Source organism: Myxine glutinosa, chromosome 1 (assembly GCF_964187855.1).
Source record: "Myxine glutinosa chromosome 1, kmMyxGlut1.1, whole genome shotgun sequence".
Lineage (NCBI taxonomy): Eukaryota > Metazoa > Chordata > Myxini > Myxiniformes > Myxinidae > Myxine > Myxine glutinosa.
In genome coordinates this window covers 212,678,656-212,695,825 of record NC_136261.1, presented here as the reverse complement: position 1 = coordinate 212,695,825, position 17,170 = coordinate 212,678,656, and the positions used below count along the sequence as shown (strand labels likewise).

General features: G+C 43.9%; 2 non-coding genes and 1 pseudogene across 2 annotated transcripts; 2 read left to right on the top strand and 1 right to left on the bottom strand.

Moving 5' to 3' along the window:
• Positions 1-7,303: 7,303 nt before the first annotated feature.
• Positions 7,304-7,512, bottom strand: LOC137420189 (U2 spliceosomal RNA; annotated as a pseudogene).
• Positions 7,513-9,279: 1,767 nt separating this feature from the next.
• Positions 9,280-9,362, top strand: TRNAT-UGU (transfer RNA threonine (anticodon UGU)). Its single transcript has one exon. It is a non-coding gene; the product is annotated as a tRNA-Thr (tRNA).
• A 949-nt stretch (positions 9,363-10,311) lies between these two features.
• On the top strand, positions 10,312-10,393 carry TRNAS-UGA (transfer RNA serine (anticodon UGA)). Its single transcript has one exon. It is a non-coding gene; the product is annotated as a tRNA-Ser (tRNA).
• The last annotated feature ends 6,777 nt before the right edge of the window (positions 10,394-17,170 follow it).

The window sequence follows — 17,170 nt, the reverse complement described above, 5'->3', positions numbered from 1 at the left end:
CATTGATTTCCAAACGGACCGTACAAAATCATTTCCCAACTTAAAGTAAACTTGACCTTTAACTTGCACAAAAACTTACACAACACCTCATTCCAAACTAAGGAAGCGAAAACACAATCCCACCAAAAATGCCGAACTGACTCCGATTCATTACATCAAATATATGGGCATTTATTGGTGGAGACATGACCTCTTACTGCTTGCACAGCCCTACATTGCAACCATTGCCACACAGCTAACCAGGCAAGGTCACTTTGAGCTCCAGTAAGGGCCTGGGACGAAACGTTCCGCCACACCGCCAAAGTTCTTTCCCTTTGAAGACCACCTATCGGAAACACCTCTTGTACTTTCTTCTCCTTTATCAAGTTTCCAAAACTGCACTCAAATCATCCCCAAAACTACCCTCCCGAACAAATTCTTTCAATACCGAATAGGGATACTTGGGATTCCACTCATACGGTCTACCCAAACCCACACGCTTCCCCCGAACTCTGTTCAGCTCAGGCAGAATATAATACCCAACGGCTGCACGTCTGATGCCTTCCCCGCCATCGTCATGTGCAGCGCCATGAAGGCTGCTCTTAAACTAGCTACCAAGTCTGGGCCGCCCCTTCCCCCTTCCAGTTGTCCGACACCTAGCCGGTGCTAAAGCCGATAAAACCATGGCTTACACATAAACTGAAAAACCAAACTCCTTAACCTTGTAGCAACTCTTTATGCTGGAGGGAACACCTCTGCTAAAAACCGAAGCAAAGGAAAAATCTGCCCTTTTACAATGGTGCCCTTCTCTATTGACGAGAGGGTTCTCTGCCCCCATTCACTCAACAAATTTTTAACCAAACTTCGTTTTTCTTCCCAATTCTTTGCTATATTGCTGCCGGTCCCCAGCCACACCCCCAGCACTTGCAGGCAACCCTCCACGACCCTAAATCTTTGCAAGAGGGCCTCCACCCATGACCCCCCCCCCTCCCACCACCAACAAATTTGATTTATTAAAATTCACATTCAGTCCACTGGAACTTGCAACGTCCTCGCACACCCACATTATCTCCTCCAGTTCCCCACTCTGAGCAACACAAACTACCAAATCGTCCATATAAGCTAAACATGGAACCCCAGAACTCCCCCGAACCTGGCACCAATACCCCGCTGACGTGCAAAGAAAACATATATAGCAAGGGATCCAACGCAAGAACAAACAACAAGGGGGACAATGGACATTCCTGTCGAACCCCCCGGGGAAACCGCAAACGGCCGCGTTAACCGGCCATTCACATTCACTCGCCCAACTGAAGTGGTATACATCGTTTTGATCAACTTGACCAGACTCTCCAAAACCCCATTCCGCTAGAATAGAGAACAAATATTCCCTGGATAACGTGTCATACGCTTTCGCAAAGTCCAAGCTTAAAACCCCTGCCGAACGTCCCCTGATTTCCACCGACGTAATCAAATCTCGAAGGAGAAGCAACACGTCCGTCGTCCTTCGCCCTTTGACTCCACACCTCTGAAACACACCCAACCGATCTCCGAAAGCTACCTGAAGCCTCCCCAGCAAAACCTTCGCAAGAATCTTGTAGTCCCCATTTAATAGCGAAATCGGCCTCCAATTACTCAAGCAGTGCAGCTCCCCTTTTTGGGGTAACAAACTAATATTGCACTCGGCCCAAGAGGCTGGACACTCACCCACAAGTAGAACCTCATTGAACAACTCGACAAGTGGGTCTTTTAACTCCTCCCAAAAACACCTGTAAAATTCCAAGGGCAATCCATCTGGCCCTCGAGCAGACCCCTTCTTCCCATCTTGAACCACCCGCTCCACCTCTTCAATGGAGAAAGCTGTGAGTGGCTCCCCATTCACCCGGTCATGACTCCAGCCTGACAGGAATGCCTCCCTCCTATCCAGATCCCCTGGAACTTGGGAAAAGAAATCCGAAAAATAACTCATCACGCCTTCCTCCATGTCTGACCATGACTCATACAACACTCCTTCATCGAGCAATCCCTTCATAGCCGTCTTATTCTTCACCAACTTCCGAAAGAACGGTGACGAGCAAGGCTCTTCCCTCTCCCTCAAACCGCTCCTAAACTGAACCCTGTTAAATTGCTGCAGAAAAAATTTACTAATCTGCTGCTTCAACTCACTTATCTCTCTACCCACATCAAACCCATGCACACCAAACCTACCCAATCTCTGTAAACATGCCGACTTAGCTCGAAAGGACCTGAGAGCCCTCTCACTCTGTACCCTCGAGACTCTGACACATATCCTTAATCCGATGTTTCACCTCTTCCCACCATTCCCTCACTGAACTAAAAAGAGGATTCAACTCCTTCCAAGCTTTAATTCTGCCAGAAATCATCTCCTTTATCCCAGGACTCTTCAACAATGAGGTATTTAGCCTCCAAACTCCTTTTCCTCCAAATAAAAACTCAAACGAAAAAACTACTTTGAGTAAACAATGATCAGAAAAACTGTTCCAAATCCTCTGCACTTCAACCGTTGTTACTTCTCTTGAAACAAACACGTAATCCAATCTTGACCTCTGTGAGCCCCCCACATTCGTCCATGTGAACCCCGGATCTCCACAAAAGAAGTAACAAAAGACATCTTTTAACTTAAAAATCTCTATTAATTCCGTCACCCATTTTGCCACTGCACGACCGGTAGGTTCCTCCAATGAGATGTTCAAATCCCCACCCACAACCAAAACTTTGTTGGTGCAGAGCCATGGTTTCACCCGCTCCAGCAATTTCTTCTTCTCCCACGGCTGCTGAGGGAGGTACATATTGACGAACCGAAAGTACTTTCCTTGAATCTCTGCGTCCACGATAAAGATTCTCCCTGGCTCTATATCCACCACCTTCACCACCCTCCATGCTAATCTACTCCCAAAGAGCACCGCCACACCATCATTTTTGTTTTTCCCACGACCTGAAAAATGGCACAGACCCCCCCTCCCCCCCGCCCCCCATGCCTGCTCCCATTGCTTATACTCAGCACCACCTGGCAAAAAATATTCCTGCAAAAATAAGATGTCTAAATTCCATGTTTTTAGCTCAGCAAATACGCACTGACACCGACTTTCACCAAGAATACTCCTCACATTCACCGACCCCACCCGCAAATCAAACTTCGTCATCCGAAGATAACGTGAGGTCTCTCCCCAATGGCTCCACCTTTGAGGCAACCTGGAGCGATTTCCTCACACCCTTCCCTTTATCTGCCTTTTGGAACATCCGCTCATCAAAAACAGTTTGACCATCGCCACTTAGCCAGGTCTTTTTCACGATGCCCACAGAAGTTACCTTCGCCTCCCGTTTACCCCTTCGCCGCACCACCCTCATTGGATCGGGTTCATTCCCCTTGTCCATCTGCTCAAATTCCTCTTCACCTTCTTGGGTCACAAAACCCCCTTTCACCTCCATTACTGGAGATACCACCCCACACCCTGCCCCACTGCCCCAGCATCCTTCAATGCTCCAGCCGGCTCCCCAGCTGTTCCCTTCTCCACCTCCATGGCCCGTTCCGCCTCTCACCCACTCACAGCGGCCCGTTCCGCCTCAGCGGCCCGTTCCACCACTCGCCCACTCACAGCGGCCCGTTCCACCACTCGCCCACTCAGTGCTGTTCCCCGTTCCTCCTCCCTGTCATCTTGGGAACGCCTCAAGGCATTTGCAAAGGATTTGGGGCAGTTCCTAAACACATGCCCTACTCCCCCACATAAATTGCAGGTGACACTCTCCATGCAGTCACAAACCACATGCCCCACCTACCCACAGCGAGGACATCGAGGGTTTCGGCAGCCAGAGCTGAGGTGTCCAACCTCATTACATCTGTTGCACCTCCAGATTTGGCCGGGATAAAACGCGAATCCTCGAAAAGGACCAATACTGATCCGATTCGGAATGTGCACAAGGCTGCCAGGCTTGCTCGGGTCATCCCGCAGCTGCACCTTCACCCTCATTGCCCCAGTCTTGATCCACACCGCATTTTTAACGTGGTCGATGGACCCCAGAGGTAACATTTACTACTCCCCTTTCACACAAACTTTCCACACAAAAGGAAGAAAGTGTTTTTTATTCTTCACCTTTTCCCAAAAGAATATATAAATCACAATGTTCGTGAAAACCACCTCAAAACTTTCCACCCCCTGGTAAAACGAACACAAAATCCAACTGACTTGATGAGAATCCCAACTCATGGATCAACAGCAACTTGCAAAACCGAAGTTGGTCCATATCAAAATCCAAGTCTTCTTTAATGGTAAAACGGATAGCGTTCTTCCTGGGAACATTTGCAGGCTGAAACCATTGTGCCGCCGCCCCCTGCCGGACGCCGAGTTCTTCCACCAAGCACGGCTGCTCCACTCGCCGCTCCCTGCCGGTTCGGCACCGGAATTTCCCCACGACTCGGTCGTTCCGTATCCGGACTAAGGCGGGTCCCGGCATTCGCACCTCGACTCCCGTCGATGGGTACATCGCTCCGCGGCGCAACCGCAGGTTCCCCAGAACACGAGGTTGGGAATTTTCCCTTCACCCGACCTCCTTCCCCAAATCCAGCAGAACTCCGCCAAGGTTCCCGATGAAGGCCCGAAGGACCGGCCACTGCCGGCTCCTGCTGGGAAGCTCACAATCCTTCCGCCACAACCGAAGGACCCTCCGCCGCCGACTCCACTTCCATGCTCCCCACTCCTCCACCACAACTTGGTCCGACCACACCCTCGCCTTCGCCTTCTCACCTTGCGCAGCCTCCGCACAGGCATTATCTTGGAGCACGTGCAAGTCGAGAGCATCCACATCCGCCCCCTACCATCCGAGCAGTCTTGTGAAACGAGTCCTTCTGAAACCTCTTCCACCACCTCCGAGGTCTCTCCACCCACAGTCTCCACATCTCATCGAACCCCTCCAATATCCCAGCTGGCAACACCGACTCGTCCGCTGCTGCCACCGTCATTGAATCATTGATCGCACCGCCACGATCCTAGATCCTCGACCACTTGATCTTAGCCAAAAGGCCGAGAAGCGATAACTAAAAATAATATTCAATTTCCTTTTTCACGAGGATCACCTTTATTATTGAGCGGCGACGATTCAAGGAAAATCGAAATTCCTTCGAAATGGCCGCTCGTTCGACGCTTCCATTGCAGCTTCGAAGCTCCTTCCATACTCTGATATTAAACAATCCTGATGTGTTATATTTATTTTGTTTATCTTGGGAGAAATATCGAATTTATTGTTGGAGATAACAACCCAAGTTATGGAGATAACAACCCAAGCTATGGAGATAACAACCCAAGTTATGGAGATAACAACCCAAGTTTTGGAGATAACGACCCAAGTTATGGAGATAATCACCCAAGTTATGGAGATAACAACCCAAGTTATGGAGATAACAACCCAAGTTATGGAGATAACAACTCAAGTTATGGAGATAACTCATGTTATGGAGATAACAACCCAAGTTATGGAGATAACCCAAGTTAAGGAAATAACAACCCAAGTTTTGGAGATAACAACCCAAGTTATGAAGCTAACAACCCAAGTTATGAAGCTAACAACCCAAGTTATGGAGATAACAACCCAAGTTTTGGAGATAACAACCCAAGTTATGAAGCTAACAACCCAAGTTATGAAGCTAACAACCCAAGTTTTGGAGATAACGACCCAAGTTATGGAGATAATCACCCAAGTTATGGAGATAACAACCCAAGTTATGGAGATAACAACCCAAGTTATGGAGATAACAACTCAAGTTATGGAGATAACTCATGTTATGGAGATAACAACCCAAGTTATGGAGATAACCCAAGTTAAGGAAATAACAACCCAAGTTTTGGAGATAACAACCCAAGTTATGAAGCTAACAACCCAAGTTATGAAGCTAACAACCCAAGTTATGGAGATAACAACTCAAGTTATGGAGATAACAACTCATGTTATGGAGATAACAACCCAAGTTATGGAGATAACCCAAGTTAAGGAAATAACAACCCAAGTTTTGGAGATAACAACCCAAGTTATGAAGCTAACAACCCAAGTTATGAAGCTAACAACCCAAGTTATGGAGATAACAACCCAAGTTATGGAGATAACAACCCAAGTTTTGGAGATAACAACCCAAGTTATGGAGATAACAACTCAAGTTATGGAGATAACAACTCATGTTGTGGAGATAACAACCCAAGTTATGGAGATAACCCAAGTTAAGGAAATAACAACCCAAGTTTTGGAGATAACAACCCAAGTTATGAAGCTAACAACCCAAGTTATGGAGATAACCCAAGTTATGGAGATAACAACCCAAGTTATGAAGCTAACAACCCAAGTTATGGAGATAACAACCCAAGTTATGGAGATAACAACTCAAGTTATGGAGATAACAACTCATGTTATGGAGATAACAACCCAAGTTATGGAGATAACCCAAGTTAAGGAAATAACAACCCAAGTTAAGGAAATAACAACCCAAGTTATGAAGCTAACAACCCAAGTTATGAAGCTAACAACCCAAGTTATGGAGATAACAACCCAAGTTATGGAGATAACAACCCAAGTTTTGGAGATAACAACCCAAGTTATGAAGCTAACAACCCAAGTTATGAAGCTAACAACCCAAGTTATGGAGATGACAACCCAAGTTATGGAGATAACAACCCAAGTTATGGAGATAACAACCCAAGTTATGGAGATAAGAACACAAGTTATGGAGATAACGACCCACGTTATGGACATAACGACCCAAGTTATGGAGATAACGACCCACGTTATGGACATAACAACCCAAGTTATGGAGATAACAACCCAAGTTATGAAGATAACAACCAACAACACACACACGCACGCACACACATCATCCATCTTATTATATTAATTATTCACGGTACTTATCCCACCAAATCTGTCAAGGCTCAAATATCTTGTTTCTTAACAGATGATATGTGCATGACACAGTTGGTCCGATTTTTGCCACCTTTTCTAGACATCGTCGCAATTCACCCCTTCCATGGAGGACGCCATTTGCTGGATATATTCTGCGCTTGTTGTGACAATACTCGCTGATGATTGGCTGGGTGTAAATACTACTACGCCGCGTGACCAACTCACTGCACCCGCGACGGCTACGCCATCAGAAAATAGTGCTCATTATTAACGGGAAATGTTTATCGTTCGACAAAATTCATGAATCGAACTTTTTATATTGATAAAAAATATGTTCCTGAAATTTATTAAAGCAAAGATGTATGAAGTCACATTTAACATCCTTCAACGAATCTTTTCTTTGTTTAACAAGTTCCCCCAAAGGGGGTGCACCACTCCCAGAGGTACTGCAATACCGGGTCGATGCGTGGAGCGGACGGAGCAAGCCCCTGATCCAACTCCCAATACCAAAAATCCATTTAATAGACAAGTCTCGCATTGCGAGACATATCAGCTATTAAACCGATAAGAACAGATACTGGTTTAGGGCCGCAGTCAGGGCCTGCCTTTTTTACGTGTGAAAAAAGGTAAAAAGTCCAAACATTTGAACAGCCTCGGACGTGCACCTTGACCCCATGGCCAAGACACAACGTCAACAAGGCTGTCCCCATAACAATACACATGCGCCTCAACCCCGAGGGGGAAGCACATGGTCATTCAAACGCATGCATCATGCCCCCGAAGGGCCACAATGCATGGTCATACAGTTGGGACCACTCCTCTTAATAGGAGTAAGACCCCTTAATCCACCAGCAGGGCATTACTCCTGCCAGGTCGATCGTTTAGGGCCTGACCGAAGGCCTGCCTTTTTTACAAGAAAAAAGGTAAAAATTCAAACATTTGAACAGCCTCGGACGTGCACCTTGACCCCATGGTCAAGGCACAGCGTCAACAAGGCTGTCCCCAAAACAATACACATGCGCCTCAACCCCGAGGGGGAAGCACATGGTCATTCAAACGCATGCATCATGCCCCCGAAGGGCCACAATGCATGGTCATACAGTTGGGACCACTCCTCTTAATAGGAGTAAGACCCCTTAATCCACCAGCAGGGCATTACTCCTGCCAGGTCGATCGGTCTCCCAGCCAAAAGGCCGAGAAGCGATAACTAAAAAAAAAAAAAAATTTCCTTTTCCACGAGGATCACCTTTATAATTGAGCGGCGCCGATTCAAGGAAAATCTAAATTCCCTCGAAATGGCCGTTCGTTCGACGCTTCCATTGCAGCTTCGAAGCTCCTTCCATACTCTGATATTAAACAATCCTGATGTGATATATATATTTTGTTTATCTTGGGAGAAATATAGAATTTATTGTGTGAAGAACAACGGCAGGTGGGGGCGCGTTCGGCGAGATCACGTGATTTCCTTCGTGCGTCAGAGAACCGCCCCGTGTGTAAAAACCCACGGAGGTATATACCTCCGTGTAAAAACCCGGCATTCCAGATTAGACCATGAGCAGGTCTGAGCTTTCGTTCACTTTCATTCCATCAATCACATGAATGAAAGAATAAGAAGAAATAATTTCAACATCATCGGACCTGTCATATTCATAATCGCCATGCCACACCTTTGCATTGCTCAACATAAACTTCCAGGAGCAGGCAAGGCAGCGCTTCTTTGCCTATACACCAGCCAAAAAAGGGAGGGTTTTCCTTGGAACTCTATTCCGCGGGTCCCTGCTGGTAACTTATAAACACATGACCCACCACCTGTCACCATCTCCGATATTAGATCCATATGTATTTAAGACTTTATAAAAAAAACCAATTTTTTTGGAATTCAACTTGGATGCTTTTATAATTGGTGAGATGGTGAGAGCTCCTATCATCATTTCTGATATCAGATGTGAAAAATAACTGTTAATTCGGATGATTCATGAGATCGTGACCTCTCAAATGCGCTCATCGCTAATTATTCAAAAACTGAAAACAGTACAAACACAACATTTGCATCAATTTAAATGCACTTTTGCTGCTGATAACCACCTCAGCTAACTTCTCCATATACACACCCCACAAAATAAAACAAAAAAAAGCAATTTCGATCTGTATACATGTTCTGGAAACTTGATGAAAAACATTCAAGATTGTCTACCCAAAAGCATTCCAATAATATGTTCAATTTTCTTGATATTTCTGTTCAATATTCCGCAGCTTGAAAAATAAAATGTTTGTCTCTAAATATATGCTGAAATCTGGTCGTCCACATTTGACCAGGTGATGATCAACTGAAGTCATTACAAAGATGGAATTTTGTAAAAACTCTCAACCTGGAGGGAAAAACTCCACTAATAATATGTCATGGTGGCCGAGCAGTTAAGACGTTGGACTTGTAGATCCCATGGGGTTTTCCTGCACAGGTTCGAATCCTGTCCATGACGCTAACGTTTTTTGGGATCGTCCACTTTGAGTCTGTGATCTCGTCGTTTAGAATCCGGTCGAGTGGAACCAAAGGCTGAAAAACCAACGATGGATGAGAGTTTTGTTTCCTTTCTTGAAGCTCGCTATTAAAAACAGGATTGAGTGCGGACAAACACCCATAAGATGGCAATAATTAGGCAGACTTTGATGGACCTCATGGTCTCTTCCTGCCTCAAAGTTCCTTATAATGGAACTGCTCTACCAAACATACCACAATGTCTGTTTGTACAGATGTCTGTCCCATTCATACGGGAAGGTTTTAGAGGCCAACCTTTAAACACGAATGTATGTTCACTTCGGTCTATTTTTGAGGATAAAACAAACTCGAAAAACATTTTCCATAAAAGAGTAATTATGTCTCTTTTATTAAAATAGTAGACGGTGGCTTGCAAACCAAGCTTCAAGGGCGGTGTACAGAAGCATAAAAAAAAAAAACAATAAATACAATAAATACAATAAATACAACAAATACATTAAATACAATAAATACAAGGCACAGAGACGTGAAATACAGTAAAACGAGTGTTCATTTGCATCCATATGATGTCTACACCTCATACGATGTCTGCAGCATACACTTGCCAGACCTCAATATATACATGTGTGTGTGTGTGTGTGTGTGTGTGTGTGTGTGTGTGTGTGTGTGTGTGTGTGTGTGTGTGTGTGTGAGTGTGTGAGTGTGTGTGTACTGTGCATGTCTGTGAGTGTCAGTGTGTGTCCTCATTAATCATAACGTATTATTATCTTTACTCACCCTCCCTCCTCTTCCTCCCTTTCCCTCTTTTTTCTCCTCCCACACTCTCCCTCTCTCTCTTTCTGTCCCCTCCTAATAAAGTGCAGACAGTGCGACGTGTAAGTATATATTTGTGTGTGTGGTCGTGAAGCACAAGTTTACATGAGGAACTCTATGTCATGGTGGCCGAGTGGTTAAGGCGTTGGACTTGAAATCCAATGGGGTTTCCCCGCACAGGTTCGAATCCTGTCCATGACGGAAACGTTTTTTTCGAGCGTCCACTCTGAGTCTGTGATATCGGCGTTTCGAATCCGGCTGAGTCGAAACAAACGAATCCGGCTGAGTCGAACCAAAGATGGCACTTTTTGTTTCCTTTCTTGAAGCTCAGTATTAAAAAAGAATAGAGTGCGGACAAAGCCAAAGATGGCAATAATTACCCAGACTTTGATGGGCCTCATGGTCTCTTCCTGTGTCAAAGTTCCTTAAAATGGATCTCATGTTGTTAGACGTCTCCATTCCATTGTATAATGTAATATGTTGACTTGTTTGTTTTACTATTGGAGGATCACAGAATGGCGTCAATGCGAAAATGTTTTAAATTCAGGAATTAATAAAATGCGTAATTTCCTTCTTTTTTTTAAAAAATGCGCCAAGCCGAATGCCTCCACTCTGTGTTTGCCTCAAAATCTTGTGTCCCAAACCTATCTCTGTCTGTACCCACCTTACCCAGTCGAACCCAGCTGCTCCTGGACTCTGTGTCCTGCTCTCCTGACAAGGTGGAGAAGTTTCTGTCAAACCTCAACTCGGATTCTGCAACTGGACCAGACGGCATCAGCCCTCAGGTCTTAAAATCTTGCTCTGCCGCTCTGTCTGTTCTTTTCAGCCTCTCTTTTGCGAAAGGTGATCTGCCAGCATCTTGGAAATCAGCAAACATTACTGCTTTGCACAAAAAAGGTGCAAAAACAGATCCTTGCAACTACAGACAAAGATGGGCTCTTGAAATGGGCGACAGACAAAGGCATGCCACCACTCCTTTCCTGCTCCCAATAATCAGCAAGGTCATGAGATCCATCATTGCTTCTGACACCAAATCCTTCCTCTTCTCCAATGGCTTGATCTGTGATCATCAATTTGGATTCAGACCAGGTCACTCTACTCTGGACATGCTGCTTCTGTTTTCTTAACAATGGATGGAGGTCCTCAACGCCAAACAGGAAATCAGATCTGTCTCACTTGACATATATCGTGCCTCCGATACGGTCTGGCACCCAGCCCTGCTCACCAAACTCTCCTAATATGGTTTGGATTCAGACCAGGTCACTCTACTCTGGATATATTACACATCCATGGTAAGCTCCACGCATGGCTTGCGGACTTCCTCTCTGGTCGTCGTCAACCTGTGGCCCTGAATGGATTTCTCTCATCTCCCCTTCCTGTCCAGTCTGGAGTTCCTCAAGGTAGTGTTCTGAACCCTGTGCTTTTTATGGTCTTCATTAATGATCTCTCCGACTCTCTGGAAAATCCTCTCTATCTCTTCTCTGATGACTCCACTCTCTGCCTCTCCATATATCAACCCTCAGATCGGCAGGCAGCAGTCTCTTCACTCTCTGCGGACCTGGACAAAATCACAAACTGGTCAAACAAGTGGAACATGTCTTTCAATCCTGACAAATCTCACACTCTCACTATGTCTCTCCGAAAAGACCGTTTGGACAACCCTCCCATCTACTTTCTGAATAATCCTCCTGGGGAAGTTTTGTCACTCAAGCTTTTGGGTCTCACTATCTGCCATAATATTTCCTTGGAAAAACCACATTTCCAAGCTGGCCTCCAAAGCCAGTCGCCGACTGGGCATCCTCCATCATGCGAAGTCATTTCTGGGCATAGTGTTGGAGCATATGTCACTATATTGGGGCCCGTGGGCATTTTGTGAACATTTGTTTTCTTTGTTGGGATTTGTTATTTCGGCCTAGCTGAATAATTTAAAATAGGGCACCAATTTTTGCATGCATATTTTCGACCATTTCTATGCAAATTAAAGATTACGTCATAATACCTATTGTATAGGACCATATGCTCCTGTTATTGTTCTTGAACACTTCATAGTTTTAAACATTTTAATGTTTCCTTTTGGTAGTTGTTATTTAGAATACGTTTAGCCACTAAAAAATAGTAATTGAAAGCAAATTGCCTAATTTTTGCCGAACACTATTACCTAACAATATTGTATTCATAAGGTGCTTGTGGTGACCGTCAAGCTCATCGTATCGGTGTCCTGGCAGCATGTATTTGCCAATGAAGCAGCATCACGAAGAATTGCAAGACCAGTCTCTGGCTCATCCACTTCCGTTGTCAGAAAAACACTTAGATGCAAGTCACACAGTGCTGATAAGGTGATGCTGTGTGCCGTTAAAGCACGTTTCATGTGGCGGCCTTCAAGAATCTGGCGGGTGGTTGCTGATCCATACAAGTCCGCTTCCATCCATGCATCATCAATGCCACTATCCTCTATGAATGACCCAAGTGCACGCAGTGACGTCAATACAGTGTGTATCTCACCAATGCGAAAAACTAGATGATCCAGTGCTGGTGCCGAGTGCATTTGCAATTTCACAGCCTTCTCATAGAGTTGAAGATCAAAGGTAATAACCGTCTTCCGGCCTTCTCCCATGACAATCGATGTGATCGTCTGCGCTTGTTTGAGTATTGTAAGCATTGTGCTCCATTCATGTGCAGGAGCAGCAAGCAGTGGCATTATAGCTACCCTTGTCAGTTTATATGGTGGTGAACCTTTTGCTGAATTAAAAGCACTCCATGTAGGTAAGTGTTGCTTTCCTGTGCCCAATCGTACCAACGACTGTCCTATCGGCCATGCGAAATCATCTTTCTGTGAAGCTTCTGTTACATCAAGTGATGGATTTATATTTATAGGATCATACTTGGGACACGGAGGATGTGTATTAGCAGGAACGTGACAGGGCAACAACTCTGTAGTAAGGCCTGGACCAAGCGGAAGTAATCTGGCTGTGGGAGTCTCATTCACGTCAACTGTTACAGCACTGGTAGCTTCAGTAGTTCGTTGGTACACCACCATTGCTGTAGCATGCAGGGTGCCTTTTCCCTCTGGGGTATCTTCTGAAAAGTCTGAATTGTCAGCAGCAAAGAAGATGAATTCATTTCTAACAAGACTTGGTGGCACATATACATCATATTCAGCAGAACGGTTCAGAACAGCCTGTGCTCGTTGCGTTTCAATGCGCAATATACGGTCATAGTCTACAGACAAGCCGAGATGGTGAAGATAGTCTATTAATGTTTTGCTTCTAGTTCTTTGGTGAACAAAGATGCCAGTTCCAACTTGGACAGGGTACTCCCGCCGATGGCGAAATGAAGCCTCTTCTCCTGTTGATTCTGGCCGGTAGCGCACCTGTCTGTCAGATTTTGCTTCATACATAATATGTTGTGCTATCGTTGATGCTTTCTGATTTGCGTCATTTCTGCGCTTTTCAGTTGGGAGCTCAGTTGCCACGCCTCTCATAATCCATTGGAGAAATGTAAGAAGCCTTGTAGGAATGTTTGCACTTAAATCTGACCCAAGTGTGCCATCAAAAGACCAACGTGGAGCGTCAAGAATGTCCTTTCGCAGAACTTTGGCACAGTTGAAGATCATTTTCATGTCATCGTTGATATTGGATTCACAGAGAGCTGCTTCAATTGCGGCAATCTTAGCTGCACTGAAACAGAACCGATCTGACTCATTTCGACGTGTGGCAGGGATAAAGTCAATGCCCTCAATATTTTCTGTGAGCAAACGTCGCGTGCTTTTACGACTAGGCGTAATCTCGCAGTTATGTTCTTCTAAGATCGTCAGGTAAGCTGTATGCGCAGCATCCATCGACAGTATCTTACTCTTTTCAAGCAAATCTCGTATGATATCGAGATATTCCACCTTGGCAGCAACCTCTTTCTCATTTATCGACTGTTTCTTAGAGGCGGTACCAGAACTTGAACATCCAGAACCGCGAGCAACGTGACTTTGCCAGCAAATTCGATGATATTTCACATCTATGGAGAGTGCATCTTCGGAATGAATAGCACTACTTAGGTACACTTACAGTGTACTTAGGTACACTTATAGCACTACTTAGGTGAGTTGAACCGCGCTCCCCCCAAAGACTTATACGTGCGCAACGCGTACCCTTATTTACGTAGTTAATTATTCAGCGCTATACGATTCGGATACTTGTTTACTTTGCGAGAAATGACGTCATAAATCATTTGCATAAAAACACACTAAAACTCGCTGAAAAAAGTTGGCGCCATATTTCATTTGTTTTCTAACATCCTAAACAACAATTTCCAGCCAAGAAAATAAAATGTTCACGAAATGCCCACGGGAAAACAAATGCTCCAACACTAGCACTTCTGAGTTCCTCACCACATACAAAGCTTTCGTCCACAGCTTAATGGAGTACTGCTCTGGGCTGATGCCCCTGCCTCACACCTAGCTTGGCTTCACGCTGCAAAAACCAAAGCTTCAGAATCATTGGTATCTCCCGAGATGAAGATGATTCTGAGGGCCTGTCACTTGCTCACCGCAGGCAGGTTGGTGGTCTTTCTGTCTTTTACCGACTCCTCTCCGGCTTTGTCTGTCCCCCAAATATTCCTGCAGGATGCACAAGATCTGCCAGCCACCCTCTTCTGGTGAAACTGCCAAAATCAAGCCTCCTTGCTCACTTCACTCTTTCATTCCCCTTTTCTCCCGCCTCTGGAACAAACTCCCCCACTCCCTTCAATCTCACTCCTCCGTTCAGGTCTTTAAAACAGCTGTTCACCACCATCTTTTATCTTCCCCCACCCAAAACCGTGATATTTTCTATCCCCGTTAACACATTCCAAATCCGCCTCTTTCAATCTCCAACTTCATTCCTGAAATAACCAGTAGTGTTCATTTGCTTTATACCGTGTACCCTTTCCCCCTCCCCCCCAGCCCTCTCCCTTCCACAGATCTACCGATGGCCCTGTTGTACACCGCTCCTTTCCTATGCCATCTCCAGGCATTGCAAAACGTCATTGCCGGGCACCGAAGGGAGCTCGGCCATGACGCACGCTGAAAGGGTGTACGCAGTTTTCACTCTGGTTGTTTGTTTGTTTGTTTTCTTGTTTTCTTGTTTGTTTTCTTGTTTGTTTGTCCAGGCGATATCTCAGCCATCCTTTGAGCTAGGAAGCTGAAATTTCGGCACAATAGTGAGCAGGTCCTTTGTCAAAAACCTTATTTTTGTTTTTTGATTAATCAATTAATTGAGGAGTTATTTAATTATTTGCGATTAATTAAGTACTTATTTAATTAATTAAATTTACTTTCGCTTCTGGCCATTAACTCAGGCACCTTTTGAGTTAGGAAGCTGATATTTGGACATGCCAATGACCAGGTCATTTGGCTGCAAAGGCTGTTTTGGATTTATTGATTAATCAATTAATCAATTATTTATTTAATTATTCGATTAATGGCTAAAAAATGTTTTTTTTTTAAGTTACAGATTCTGATGAAATGGTGGTGGTTTATGTGTTCGATGACCGAATTGATTAATAATTTAATTTTTTAATGATTATTATTTATTTATTTTCATTATTAATCATTTATTTATTTTATTTCTCATTTGGCCAATATCTCAGGCACCTTTTGAGCGAGGAAGCTAATATTTGGACATGAGTGACCAAGTGATGTGGCTATCAAGGATATTTTTGATTTATTGATTAATCAATTAATTTTTTAATTTTTTAATGATTATTATTTATTTATTTTCATTATTAATCATTTATTTCTTTTCTTTCTCATTTGGCCAATATCTCAGGCACCTTTTGAGCTGGGAAGCTAATATTTGGACATGAGTGACCAAGTGATGTGGCTATCAAGGATATTTTTGATTTATTGATTAATCAATTAATTATTTAATTTTTTATTAATGACGTATTTAATTAAATTTCTAAAAGATACATCTTTGGATGAAGCACTAGTGGTTTAGTTATACTATTAGCCAATTGATTAAGAAAATAGTTTGAGATAATCTTTTATTGATTTTAATTATACAATTAATCAATCAATTTATTGCACACCTCTCCCTCCCAATGCAGCCTCAATGAGCTGCACTGCGGTATTGTCGGGCGCCGTAAGGCGGCCCGGCAATGCCGCGTTGTAGGATATTTAATTATTTGGCTTGGGGACGGTGTACTTTGAATATATCTGTACTTGTTGTCCACCGCACCTGTCCTATGCCATCTCCAGGCGCTGCATAATGTCTATTTTTGTGGACGTCTATTCTGTAGACGTCTATTCAAAAATAGATAAGGTCTATTTTTGTGATTAGCTTCGGCCATAAGGTCAACATAGGCCAAAGGTCAACCACTTTTTTCATATTTATAAAATCCTCAATTTTCATCCGATCGACTTGAAATTTGAAGAGGATTTACATATCGGCTAACTGAATTCAACCACCAACTATTTTTGAGATTAGCTTAGGCCAAAAGGTCAACATTGGCCAAAGGTCAACCACTTTTTCATATTTCTAAAATACTCAATTTTCATCCGATTGACTTGAAATTTGAATAGGATTTACATATCCGCTGACTGAATTCAACCACCAACTATTTTTGAGATCACCATCGGCCAAAAGTGCAACATAGGTCAAAAGTCAACAACAATTTCAAATTTATAAAATCCTCAATTTTCATACGATTCACTTGAAATTTGAATGGGATATACACATCAGTGAACTGAATTCAAACACCAACTATTTTTGAGGTTAAAAGGATGCTCTACTGAGTACCATTCCACTTTGTTCTGTTTCGCCAAGTGTCGCCCGATGAGTGATTTTTCATTTGTCTGTTTGTCTGTTTGTTTGTTTGTCTGTTTGTTCGCACAGAATAAATATGATTTTCTCTGTAACCGTTGGTCCGATTGACAGGACATTTTCACCATTGGTGCGACTCCACCTGCATAATTTTGTAATGATAATGATGATGTCATAGGTCACG